The sequence below is a fragment of the Calliphora vicina genome, chromosome 1 (assembly GCF_958450345.1).
Source record: "Calliphora vicina chromosome 1, idCalVici1.1, whole genome shotgun sequence".
Classification (NCBI taxonomy): Eukaryota; Metazoa; Arthropoda; class Insecta; order Diptera; family Calliphoridae; genus Calliphora; species Calliphora vicina.
In genome coordinates this window covers 172085409-172098376 of record NC_088780.1, presented here as the reverse complement: position 1 = coordinate 172098376, position 12968 = coordinate 172085409, and the positions used below count along the sequence as shown (strand labels likewise).

Here is a 12968-nt window from a genome sequence, read left to right as displayed (position 1 = left end):
AGTTGTTAGAACCAAAAAGCGAAAAAAAATTATCAGCTGTTTGACTGACTCCACCTTGTATAAATTCGCCTTATTATTTTTATGTTAATTTGCTTAGACAATTGAACTGTCAATTCACTTGTGGTTGTTGTGGCGAAAAATTCAACAAACCCAATACCAAAAAAAACAACAGGCAATTTTGACAGTTCACTTATCTTTTAACAAAAACAAAGTATCTGTCAAGGCGAATTTATACAAGGTGGTGGTAGTTCTACAAAAACAACAATGGTCTTAACAAATGTCAAAAAACAGAAATTAAAAATTAAACAAATATGTATGTATTAAAACTAAATATAGTGTAGATAATTGAATAGTGAGGGCTTTACTTATTTATGCAACATATAAATATTTTGTTAATTAGCTTAGAATATGTAGATATTGAAGTATAAAAACAAGCTTTGACAGGTGTTAGAACCAAACAAGCGATAAAAGAGTAATCAGCTGATTGACTGACTCCACCTTGTATAAATTCGCCTTGGTATCTGTTGTTTTTGTACATGTTGTATTTGTGGTAGTTCTGTTGTCACCTTCTATAGATTCGCCTTGGTCTGAACTGAAATCAATGGCGCATATTCATAAACGATCACCAAGTGATGACTTTTTTAAGTACCTACAGTAGCCCAATAAAGTCTACATACAGGAATTCAAATTAAATTTCTTTCGTTGAAAGCTGTGTTTGTAAGTTAAAAGTAGTGAAATATATTTATTAAAAAAATAAATTCACACTAAAAAAAATTAAAACAACATCACTTAAGTCGAGTTTAGCAACATTTCCTATCACTTCCAAAATTTCACCGTCATTAAATTTTTTGATTCTGAGTCAAATAACGAACATTTTTTTTGGTTTTTTTGGCTTTAATGTTCAAAATATTATGAAACTTAATAGTCCCGCCCACCCAAAAGTAGGCGTGACCGAGAATAAATTTAACGTTATTTTACTCAGAATCAATAACTCTAATAACGGTGAACTTTAGTAACGAAGAGTTTTAATGGTCTCCACCAGGGTTTATCAAATTAAAAGACACGCGGTTGGTGCAAACGACGTAAAACAGGAACCGTTATACGAAGCCTTACATCACACACGTGCCAGAGTGAGACGCAAAATTGTCGAAGGCAAAAAAACTAAAACCTGACTGCACTTAAAAAATAATTGCAATGACGAGTGAGTTGTTAATCAACCCAGACCCACTTTGTGCCAGACCTACTTTACGACTGAACTACTAATACATTCAACAAAACAGCTGATTGATTTCATTTTAATATATGTATACAAAAAGAAAATAATCTAGAGATGTGTTTATTTTTTGTCAACAACATTCTATTGAAAAATTTCATTCTACATACCCTTATTTTAATTGATTTACATACAAACTATAACTATAAATTTTTTATGTACTTTTAGAGAACAAAAATAGTCTCTTAATAGCTTTATAAGGCCTTTAATTAGTTACAGTATATATCGATCAAAATATTATCGATATTAATTTTTAATTTCTGTTTTTTGACATTTGTTAAGACCATTTGCTGTGTTCGAGCTTGGTTCGAACAGCTGTTTTATATGCTTATGGCTATGGTACGTCTAATTGAACCTTAAGATCTACAACTATCTATGAACTATTTTTTAGTTTCTGTTTTACTAGTTCCGACCAAGGTGCATTTAATCAGGTGCCATCGGCAGCACAGCTGATTATAGAAATAGCACGCACAAATGTCAAACTACATATATAAAAAATATTCGCCCGTACGTCCGTATGTCAAACTCTATATATAAAAAATAAGTGAATTCGCCTGTATTTATTTCAATTCGCCACTGCTGTCACCTTGTTAAATACGCCTTGGTTCCGACTTTAGATATGACTTATGAATATGCGCCAATAATAACAAAAAATACAAAAGTAGAATGGAAAATCACAGTCGCTAAATTGCCATCACTGTATATTTTACAGTCCACATTTTTTGGCCGGTTCTACACCTGTAAATAAATTCATTCGCTTTAAAAAGTCAATGTTACACAAAAGTAGTATTTTATTTTGGTGCTCGAAGAGAGTTATTGTGTATTTATTGTTCACGGTCGAATATTTTTTGTGTAAACAAATCGAGTAAAAAATGTTTATATGTTAAAAAAACAGCAACAAATTCAGAAAATAGTTAGTGAAAATAGTAATGAATGTATGCTTTTTATTAATTGAACAAATTTTATTTAATAAAATAAAAAGGTGATTAATCAATTTTTACTGTGGGGTGGAGAACTGAAGAGCTGGTTATTTGCGCGAGAGCGCAATGTATGTGTCAAGGAATTTTCATTAAAAATTTATTATCTTCAATAATTCTAGTGGCGAAAAACTGTAGTGGCAAGACTTCATGATAAAATTCTGATCATGGTCACTTTGACATTACGACCCATTAACATCCTATTTAGTAGTAGTTAAATATCAAGGACCCGTTACCGCCCTTCACGAAGCAGATTTACTTCAAAACTTCTTGTGTCCCGTTTGATTCTAAACATTTTTTAATATTTACTTGGGGGGTGGAAGAATATGGATTAATTATTTAGTTGGATATAAAGTTATTTCCAGTAAAACATTTCAGCAAAGTTTTATTTTTATGATGTTTATTTGAAGCTGTTATTATGCCATAACTTTTTTTTACGATAGACAACAATGAATCCGCCCATATTTTCGTTTACTTTTTTTAAGAAAGAAAGAAAAAAATAGATAAAGTGTTGTGCAGATGAATGGTAACATAAACGATAGATATTTCATTAATGTCTGTTTCTTTCAAGGTGTCAAATAGGCAGTAATCTATACAATATAAATCTTCACTGGTCCTACACATAATTAACTATTTGAACAACTTTATTATTCTTTTGTTAATTCGGAAATTATTATACCAATTTTTGTTATCTTAATCTATATTTTCTTTTTCAACAAAATATAATATATGTATCCAAAAGTTTTCTTAGCATTGAGTCAGTCTTCCATATACATTTTGAATTTTCAGGTATAAGGTAACGCATTGAAAATTTTATATAGGTATATGTATAGGGTAACATTGAGACTATACGTAATTTTCAAAAACCTAAGTGTTTGTTGTCAAAAACCCAACTCTTGCAACAACAAAATACATGCTAGTGAATGTATTTTGTTGTTGTATCAGACATATTAATTGTTGTATTTTTGTTTGACAATTCGGAGTGTCTCATCTCTATGTTTAATTCTATATGGTACGTACTTTTTACATCTGAATTTTTGTTTTTGTTTGGAATTTAAATATATATTGGCGGAGTCACAAGACTCTCCAATTGCCAGGTTGTCCTACGTCGATTTAAGTTGGTCCCTAGTCGACCTAAATCTTGTAAAATTAAAAGACATGTGGTTGGTGCAAACGACGTAAAACTTAAAACTATTGCTTTTCAAGCAAAAAATGTCCTAAAATATTACTACTCTGTATGCTATGTTTATTGTGTTATCGTAACCAACCAGCAGAGACCTGCGCCGAATGCCTAAGAGTCGGTTAAGCCGAGCAGCTGTGTCGTGATATATTAGGACATTATGACAATATGACTGATAAGAGACCTTGCGAATTAACCAAATGTCAACATATTACATATGCATATGCTGAAAAACACCAGGGGCCAAATTACCGCATTCTTGATCGAATGAGCTATCGTATCGAAAAATAATTTCGATATCGAAATTATGATAAAAAGTACTAAATTTCTTGCTCGATATCGAATGCCATAATCTCAAATAAGGAAATTATGATAAATTTTACTCAATATCGAATGCGGTAATTTGGTCCCAGTTTTTTCCTTATTGTGCTCTACTCTGAAAGTATTGTGATGTTGCTTTTTTTGTATTGAGTACCGAGAAAAATTGAATTGATTACACAATTTTCAATAACTTTTCAATGTTGTTCAAAATCTTATCGAATGTTTCATTGTCGATCCAATTATGTACATATCGTCACCTAAAATGCAAAACAACGTATCATCAAAAAATTCGAAATTGATTTTATTATTAGTAATATTATCATATTACATACGTGTACAATATTTTAAACTTTTACTATCAAAAATAACCAAGTTATAACCAAAATTGAAAATAAAGTATCATCAAGTACATGGTTTTCTTAAACAAAATAACGTATACGCTTTGAGTAATTAATTAATAAATCGTTTTTACCCTATTTTAGGTAGTATCCTAATTTTTGTTTAATAAATTTGTTGCAATTGAATATTTTTTACAGTCTTTATGAAAATTTAATGAAGTACCTTTTTTAGTTTATAAAAGTAGTTGTTAATTAAAATAAAAAAAACATACAACATTTTAAAAATTGCTTTTATTTAAAATAAAAAAATATTTTTATGTTTTTATTTTTTCATAAAAATGTATATTGATGATACGTTTTTTTGATTCAGATAATAACAATTAACTTATGAAAAGTGATGTTACGTTATTTTGCATTTTAGATGACGATATCGCACTGTTTCCTCTAAAGAGCGTCAACTCAAAATTTTAAAATGTTCAGTAGAAGCAAAAAACATTTTTTTTTTCAAGACATTACAATGAAACAACTGTAAGGATACAACTGTATTTTTTGGCGAAAGCATAGAGAAAATGATAGCAGATTTTTACAGTGGGTAGATGATATATGACCACTGCACATCGATTTCTTGCAAAAAGTGAACATTTAAAAATTTCGAGTTGACGCTCTTTAGAGGAACCAGTGCGATATGTATGTATATAAAATTACATATATGTAAAATTTTTATTATTCAAGCTTTTCGAAAGCATAAATAATAGAGTGGTAAACCGGTTTTCGAATTATTCGAAAAACCGGTTATTTTTCAATTTTCCGGTTTTTTTAAACCGGTTTTTACAAAAGGACGGTTTTCGAGTTATTTGAAAACCGGTTTTTTTGTCTCGAATTATTCGACAAAATCGAATATTTTTTTTTATTTATTTTAAGATTTTGCGATTACTTTTAATAATTAGTGATTACTTTACACAGCACTTTTCTTCTAAATGTGTAATATGATTTCATGTTCAATGCCATTAACAAGTTAAACATCAAGTAAATTTTTAAAAATTTTGCGTCTGTTTGATTTAGCTTCGTATAACGGTTCCTGTTCTACGTAGTTTATACCAACCGCTTGTCTTTTAAATTGGAGTATACCATAAACCATTGTCCACCATTGTCACTACTGATTTTAATAACTAGATTTAATCGTTCCAGCTTCCTATACGTAGATATAGGTTTAGAATATATTGAATGTGACTAGCAAAATTTAGAAGCTCAGCTCAGTTTAACAGTAAAAGAAGTTCGAAATCCACAAAAAAATAGTATTACAACAACTAGCGACTTAAAACCAGATTTTGATTACTTGAAAAATTTTCAAAAAGTTAAAATAAAGTGAACGTGTTATTTCTGTTACGTGTGTCCTCAAATATTATTTTAAAAAATACAACTAACTATTAGTATGTGTTAATATTATATTAATATACATACATACACATCTGCTCAAAATAATAGATACACCTAATTGGAAAAAATTTAAATGGCGGTAACATTGAAAATTTCCTCGCAAGCGTTAAGAATACATCATATTATTAAAATTTCTATCTGGCAATGTCATGTCAGTCAAAAATCTGGCAACTATTTGCTTTCATGTTGATTTTTAAAAACGAATTTATTTGAATTACAAAAAATTATTTGCTCATAAAAATAGATACACATCAGTAATTTGTAATTTGTTTATATACAATTTTTTTTTTGTGCAATTTTTTGTTCCTATTTACGTGAAACAGTAAGTATAATTTAAATTTTAGCAACAATTTTATAAAAAATAGGACTCTTTTGAAGAAAATGGGACGAAATCATCATTGTACCGAAGATGAGAAAAAAATTGTTCAAACGATGAGAAATCAAGGAAAATCATTACGGGAAATAGCAAAGAGCATAGGAAGATCTTTACATTTTGTCCAAAATGCTTTATCTAAAAAACAAAAAAGAGAAACTCGCGGTAGACCAAAGAAAACCAGTCCAGAAACAGATAGGCGGATCGTCCTTATGGTTAAAAAAGACCCTTTCATATCATCGAAAGCTATTTCTGCGGAGCTTTGTAACGAAATCAGTCCACAAACAGTTCGTCGTCGTCTTTTACAAGCTAAATTGACGGGAAGAATTGCCAGAAAAGTGCCACTAATGCGCCAAAAAAATATCAAGACAAGATTAGAATTTGCTAAAGAGCACTTACAATGGTCCGGGTGTGAAGGCGAAAAAAAATGGAGAAATATTTTATGGAGCGACGAAACAAAAATAAATTTGTTTGGAAACGACTGCCAAAGAAATGTACGCCGACCAAAAGGAAAAGAATTCCACGTTAAATTTACAAAAAAGACGGTAAAACATGGCGGGGGAAACATAATGGTTTGGGGTTGCTTTTCATGGAATGGTGTTGGTCCGATATTCCGAATAGAAGATACCATGAATGCTAGTGGGTATAGAGACATATTGGAAAACGTAATGCTTCCATATGCATCGGAAAATATGCCATTAATATGGACATTCCAGCAGGACAACGACCCAAAACATAGTTCAAGATTAGTTAAAAACTGGTTCTTGGAGAATAACGTACCTGTTTTAAGCTGGCCCAGCCAATCCCCTGATTTAAACCCAATAGAAAACTTGTGGAGTGAATTAAAGATAAGGCTTTCGAAGGAAGTTTTCAAAAATAAAGACGATTTATGGGAGAAAACGCAAAAAATATGGTACGAGATTCCATTGGAGAAGTGTCAGAACTTGATATCCAGTATGCCCAGAAGAGTGGAGAAAGTTTTACAAAACAAAGGTGGATATACTGGATACTAGCTTTACTTTAATAATAAACTAATTTTTTTAAGATAAAATTTATTAGCTTTTGTTTAATAAGAATTTTTAAAAATGTATCTATTATTATGAGCACCAAATTTTTCGAAATTTAAGAAATTTAATTTACTTTATAATATTTATTATTAATTATGAAATATTTTGTTTTTGTTTTTTACTCTCCTTTTAACTATAAATAAAAATCGACTGAATTTTTTTTATAATTTTACAATATACCATTATTTTTTTCGTTTTTAAAAAATAAATTTTGGTGTATCTATTATTTTGAGCAGATGTGTATATCATTTCTTTTGATTTAAAGTAGTAAATAAATTTAAAGTTGTGTTAAATAAATTTAATTTAAATACATTTTTAAAAGACTGAATGATTTTTTAATTAGTTTTAATAAAAAAAAATATTTAAGCTTAATTTATAACTCAATTCATAAATTGACAAAAAATTTAAAAACCGGTTATTCGAACCGGTTTTTGATTGAAAAAACCGAAAACCGGTTTTTAAAAATTACGCTTTTTCGAATTATTCGAAAACCGGTTTTTGGAATATGTCGAATATTTGATCACTCTAATAAATAACGAACGCATTTCATATACATATATTTATTTTCTAAAAATTTGCCTCTATTATTAACACAAACAATTCAGAATGTTCATGGTCCCATAGATATACAGTATTGGCCATAACTAAAGCACCCCCTCAATATGTTTATTTTCATTCTATTATGTATTATTTTCATTTGTTAATATGTTTAGTATTGATAAACAAATACTTTCAGAGTTAACCTTTCTATAAGAGGAAACTTAAAATCAAAAAATATTTTAAGGTAGAAAATGAAACGGACAAAACTAAAGCACCCCTTCAAGGATGTAATATAAAAAAAAATTTTAGTTAATTTTTTGTTGCAAATCCTTTGTTTTGGATGACACAAGAACATCTCTTGGCATAGAAGATAATATGTTTTATGGTGTTTTTCGATATTCCTTCCCAGACTATTTTAACGGCATGAAATAAATCGTGAAAATTTCCGATCCTTATTTCAACAATTTTCACGATTTATTTTCATATTAACAATGTGCCACAAGTTCTCAATAGGATTGAGATCGGGAGATTGACCAGGCCAATGAAGAACTTGAATCTTATTGCTGTGTAGCCAAGTCTTACAAACTTGGAAGCTCCCTATAATTGGCATCTCTTCACTGGCATAAGGCAACATTACAGCTTTCAATACATCACAGTACATGAACCGATCCATAATCCCATAAATGTTATGATTTGGCCCAAATCCTTGACCAGAAAAGCAACCCCAGACCATTACATTGCCTCCTCCATGTTTAATTGTTCCTTTGCAATACTTAGGATTCAGTCTTCCTCCTTTTGGTCTGCGTACACGCCTTATTCCAGAGGAACTTTTTAAGTTGTATTTGGATTCGGCAGGGAACAGTACTGTCTTTAATTTTTGGACACTCCAGTCGATGTGGGCTTTGGCAAATTTCAGTCTAGCTTTCTTGTTCTTAGCTGATCGAAATGTTTTTTTGCTGGTCGTCAGCTGAATAATCGGGCTTCTACTACTCTTCGGATTGTTCTTTCGCTAACGCATAATCTTAAACTTGTTCCTACTTGAATAGCTGATGCTGTAGGATCTTTTTGTATTGCTCTTTTGATCTAGGAATCATAATATCGTGTTTTTTTTTCGCGAACGACCTCCAGAATGCACCGGAGATTTTCCACCAGTCTTAAAAAATTTTGAAACGAGCCTGGAAATAACTGATCTGTTAATTGAATATTTTTTACTCAATTCATGTAGTGATAACCCCGTCTTCCAGTCTTCAATAACTTTAATTTTAAATTCACTGCAGTACTTGTTCCTTGTCATTGTTTTTTTTCACAATAAACTGTATAAAACTTAAATTTTGCACATTACGTCTTCCTTTATTTTTATCTTTGGGAATTTTAAAGTCCATTCATTGTGATTCCCGATAACTCACATTGCAAATATACACTACCGGGTAAAATTTTTAAACATCTTATAAGATGGTGCTTTTGTTTTGTCCGTTGCGTTTTGAGTTTTTATATGATTTATCATTTAAAATTAATTTTTAATAAAATAATCTTTTACTAAATGAATATTAAATGAACATTAACAATATTAGTTAATGAAATATATACAAAATACATCCCAAAAAAGCCGTTTTTATCAAAAAAATTATGATTTAAAAAAATCCATTGAGGGTGTGCTTTAGTTATGGCCAATACTGTAGGTCTCGATATAATAAACATTTAGTAAAAATGCCCTAATATTTCGAAGAATAACCAGTAAAGTTTAAATATACAGGTAGGCCTCCATTTACGCGGTTTGTTGGGCCCAAAAAATTGCGTGTAAATCAAATTCGCGTAAAACGAGGTTCTAATTTAGAACGAAATGCTTTTGTAGGGCCAATAACTTTTTATTTCGCGTAAAACAATACATCAGTCACACAACAAATAAGAAATTGGGACCTAAAAATCGCGTTAAATCAAAAACCCCTTAAATGCAATCGGACGTAACTACACAAAAATTAAAAATTGAGGTTTTGATTGATTATGGTTATTTTTATCAAACTAAATGTTCACGCAAATTTGCGATCAAAATTACAACTTTACTAAAGAAATTCAAACGCAAAAAATTGCCAAGAATACTCTATTATTATTGATTTTATAACGTGTTTTGCTTCTCCTGTAAAAACAATAAAAATGTAGTTACGTCCGTTTCCATTTAAGGTGACGATATATTTGTACTTTTATAAACTTAAAACAAAAGTAAAGTAAAAAAACTGAAATAAAAAAAATTCTTATCGAAAATTAAGAAAAAAATTTCAATTAAAAAAACAAAATATTCCAATGCATTAAAGAGATCAACACATAACAAAAAATTCATAAAAATTAACATTAACCGGAGTGAGTGGGAATCTACAAGTGACTGCTTTTTGGTACTTTTTCTATATTCTAATGGTACTTTTTGAATTTTCTGTAATTATGGACATAGAAATATGAAGTTAAGCATATATGGTCCTAAGTGAGTGAGAATTCTAGGGGGAGACTTTTTGGTACTTTTTGTTTATTCTAATGGTACTTTTTTGAATTTTCTATAACAATGAACTTAGAAACATGAAATTAAGCATACAAGGTCATAAGTCAGTGAAAATTATAGGGGGAGACTTTTTGGTACTTTTTCTTTATTCTAATAGTACTTTTTGTAATTTCTTCATCAATGAACCTAGAAACATGAAGTAAAGCTTATATGGACCGGAGTGACCACAAGTGCCTGATTTTTGGTACTTTTTATATATTGTAGCGGTACTTTTTGAATTTTCTGTAATAATGGTCATAGAAATATGAAATTAATCGTATATGTTCTAAAGTGAGTGAGAATTCTAGGGGGAGACTTTTTGGTACTTTTTCTTTATTCGAATGGTACTTTTTGTAATTTCTTCACCAATGAATCTAGAAACATGCAATAAAGCTTATATGGACCCGAGTGAGTGGGAATCCACAAGTGGCTGCTTTTTGGTTCTTTTTAATGGTACTTTTTGAATTTTCTGTAATAATGGACATAAAAATATGAAATTAAGCGTATATGGTCCTAAGTGAGGGAGAATTATAGGGGGAGACTTTTTGGTAATTTTTTTATTTCTAATGGTACTTTTTTGAATTTTCTATAACAATGAAATTAAAAACATTAAATTAAGCATATATGGTCCTAAGTGAGAATTCTAGGGGTAAACTTTTTGGTACTTTTTCTTTATTCGAATGGTACTTTTTTAATTTTTTGTAATAATGGACATAGAAATATGAAATTAGGCGTATATGGTCCCAAGTGAGTGAAAATTCAAGGGCATAGTTCGTGGTACTTTTTCTTTATTCTCATGGATACTTTTTTGAATTTCCTATAATAATGGACCTAGAGTTTCCAAAAAATCCAATTTTTTAAAACCGCGGTTCGGTTTTAAAAAATTAAAAACCGATCGGTTTCGGTTTTGTGATAATTTATTAAATATTAAGTATTATAGAAACAAAATGAGTTGATAATATAGGAAATGATATACAAATCTAAAATTCAAACTTGACGGGTTATGGTTTAGCGAATGCGAATTTAAAAGTGATAATCAATGGTACTATTTCCTTATTGCAATGGTACTTTTTGAATATTTTATAATAATAATAAACCTAAAAATTTAAAATTAGGAACACATTTTGCATTTTCTATAATAATGGACATTTTTAGACATTTACAATTAGATTCACAAAGTGAGACTTGATAGTACTATTTCTTTCTTCTAATTGGGGTGGCGAAGCGGACCGGGTCAGCTAGTTTCTTAAATAAATTTTCAACAAGTCATGCGATTTCGGAAATTTAAATAGGAGATTATAATATCTTTCTAACCTGTATTTAACCCAAATTTTTACTTATCAAATATACGAGAAAACATGAATTTTTACATGTTTACAACAAAAAAACACCCTCACATAAAAAATAATTTATTTTTTTGAAAACTGATAAAACTATATGAAAGATTATAACAGCGCATATTTTGTATTACAGCAAATAGGCGATATGTTTACAAAAATGATCTCAAATACCTTATTTGCCATTTTTTATGTTTTTGTATACAAAATTCGTTGTTGTATTTTCAATTTGAAATGAAAATATAAATTATTCGGTTAATCGAATAATTTTAAATTAACCGATTATTAACCGATTAAATCTAAACCTCGATTAATTATTTGCTCGATTAACCCGATTAATTGAATACCCTAATAAATACATACACAACACACACGGAAATAAAAACTTTTTGAATTGTTTTAACAAATTTCTAAATACCGAACGTAAATCAAAAAAAATCATTTGTATTATTTGAAAATCGAATACATACAATTTTTCTTTAAATTATGAAATTGTATTACGATACATTAGTTTTTGACAAATATTAATACACAGTATTGCAGTCTATAAAAGCCTTTAACCATAGAATAGACGCATAGCACGGAAGGAGAAATAAAAAAATTACTCTCTTATCACACATACATGTGATACAAAAACAAATAAGTCTATTTTTGACAATAGACTTAGGTTTTTGGCTCTCAGTTACCTATCTAGTTGTTGACTATGCCTTTAACAATATCGTATTGTGTCTATAAAAAATTATTTTAGATGTCAATACAGATTTTAATTTATATTTTTTTAGAATAATCGTAATATGCTTCGGCTGTTAATTTGCCTTTGAAACTAAATCTTTATACTTTAATTAAAAACTAGGGTGATCGATTCTTCGACATTTTTTAGAAACCACTCTTCGGTTTCTTCGAAAAATTGCAATTTAATATAAACCGGTTTCGGTTTCGGATTTTTTTTTACCTTTTTTTATTATTTTATTATTTCTTTATTCATTATTTTTTTACCGAGCCCTAATGGGTGAAAAATAAATCAAATATACGAGAAAACATGATAAAGAATATACATGTATTCTAATTACAAAAAATAAGCCTTTTTAAAACGCTTAAGTACTTTTTAATTCTAATTTTGATTACTTCTTTTAACGTTCACAAGTTCTTCGGGTCAAATTCGATCCATTTTGATATTAAAATTGAATTTTTTCTATAAGTGAGTGAGTGGTTGATATATTAATATTTTATGAATTTTATTTAATTTCAAAAATCAACAACTACTTTTTAGAAACACAAATCTGCGAAAAAAATAATTTTTTGCGGTCATTTGGTCAAATTTGACCTGGAGGTAAAATCTTAAATTTTTGTTACGCACAATTAGGTTAAATATTTTCAAATCTTTGGTAGCACTAACATACATATATCCGTCTCTTTTCATCATACTTGCTGAACATTATATTTGTATGAAAACTGGAATTCCCCTTGTACCAAAGCTATTGTTTTCTTAACCTACATAATCTATTCGGGTCAAATTTGACACATTTTGAAATTAAAATTGAGTTTTTTCTAATGTGAGTGGTTAATATTTTACGATTTCATTTTTTCCGACCCGTTAT

At 29.3% G+C, this 12968-nt stretch overlaps 1 protein-coding gene across 6 annotated transcripts in view; it reads left to right on the top strand.

The window, feature by feature from the left end:
• Positions 1 to 2069: 2069 nt before the first annotated feature.
• CASK (peripheral plasma membrane protein CASK) overlaps positions 2070 to 12968 on the top strand; it is a 169118-nt gene continuing 158219 nt past the window's right edge. For 3 of the 6 annotated variants that reach the window (XM_065498241.1, XM_065498242.1, XM_065498239.1), the window contains exon 1: positions 2072 to 2208. The gene's annotated coding sequence lies outside the window, so the exon portion shown is untranslated. Of the gene's footprint in view, positions 2209 to 12968 lie in introns of all 6 variants that reach the window. The other 3 variants (XM_065498244.1, XM_065498240.1, XM_065498243.1) reach the window with 3 other exon arrangements.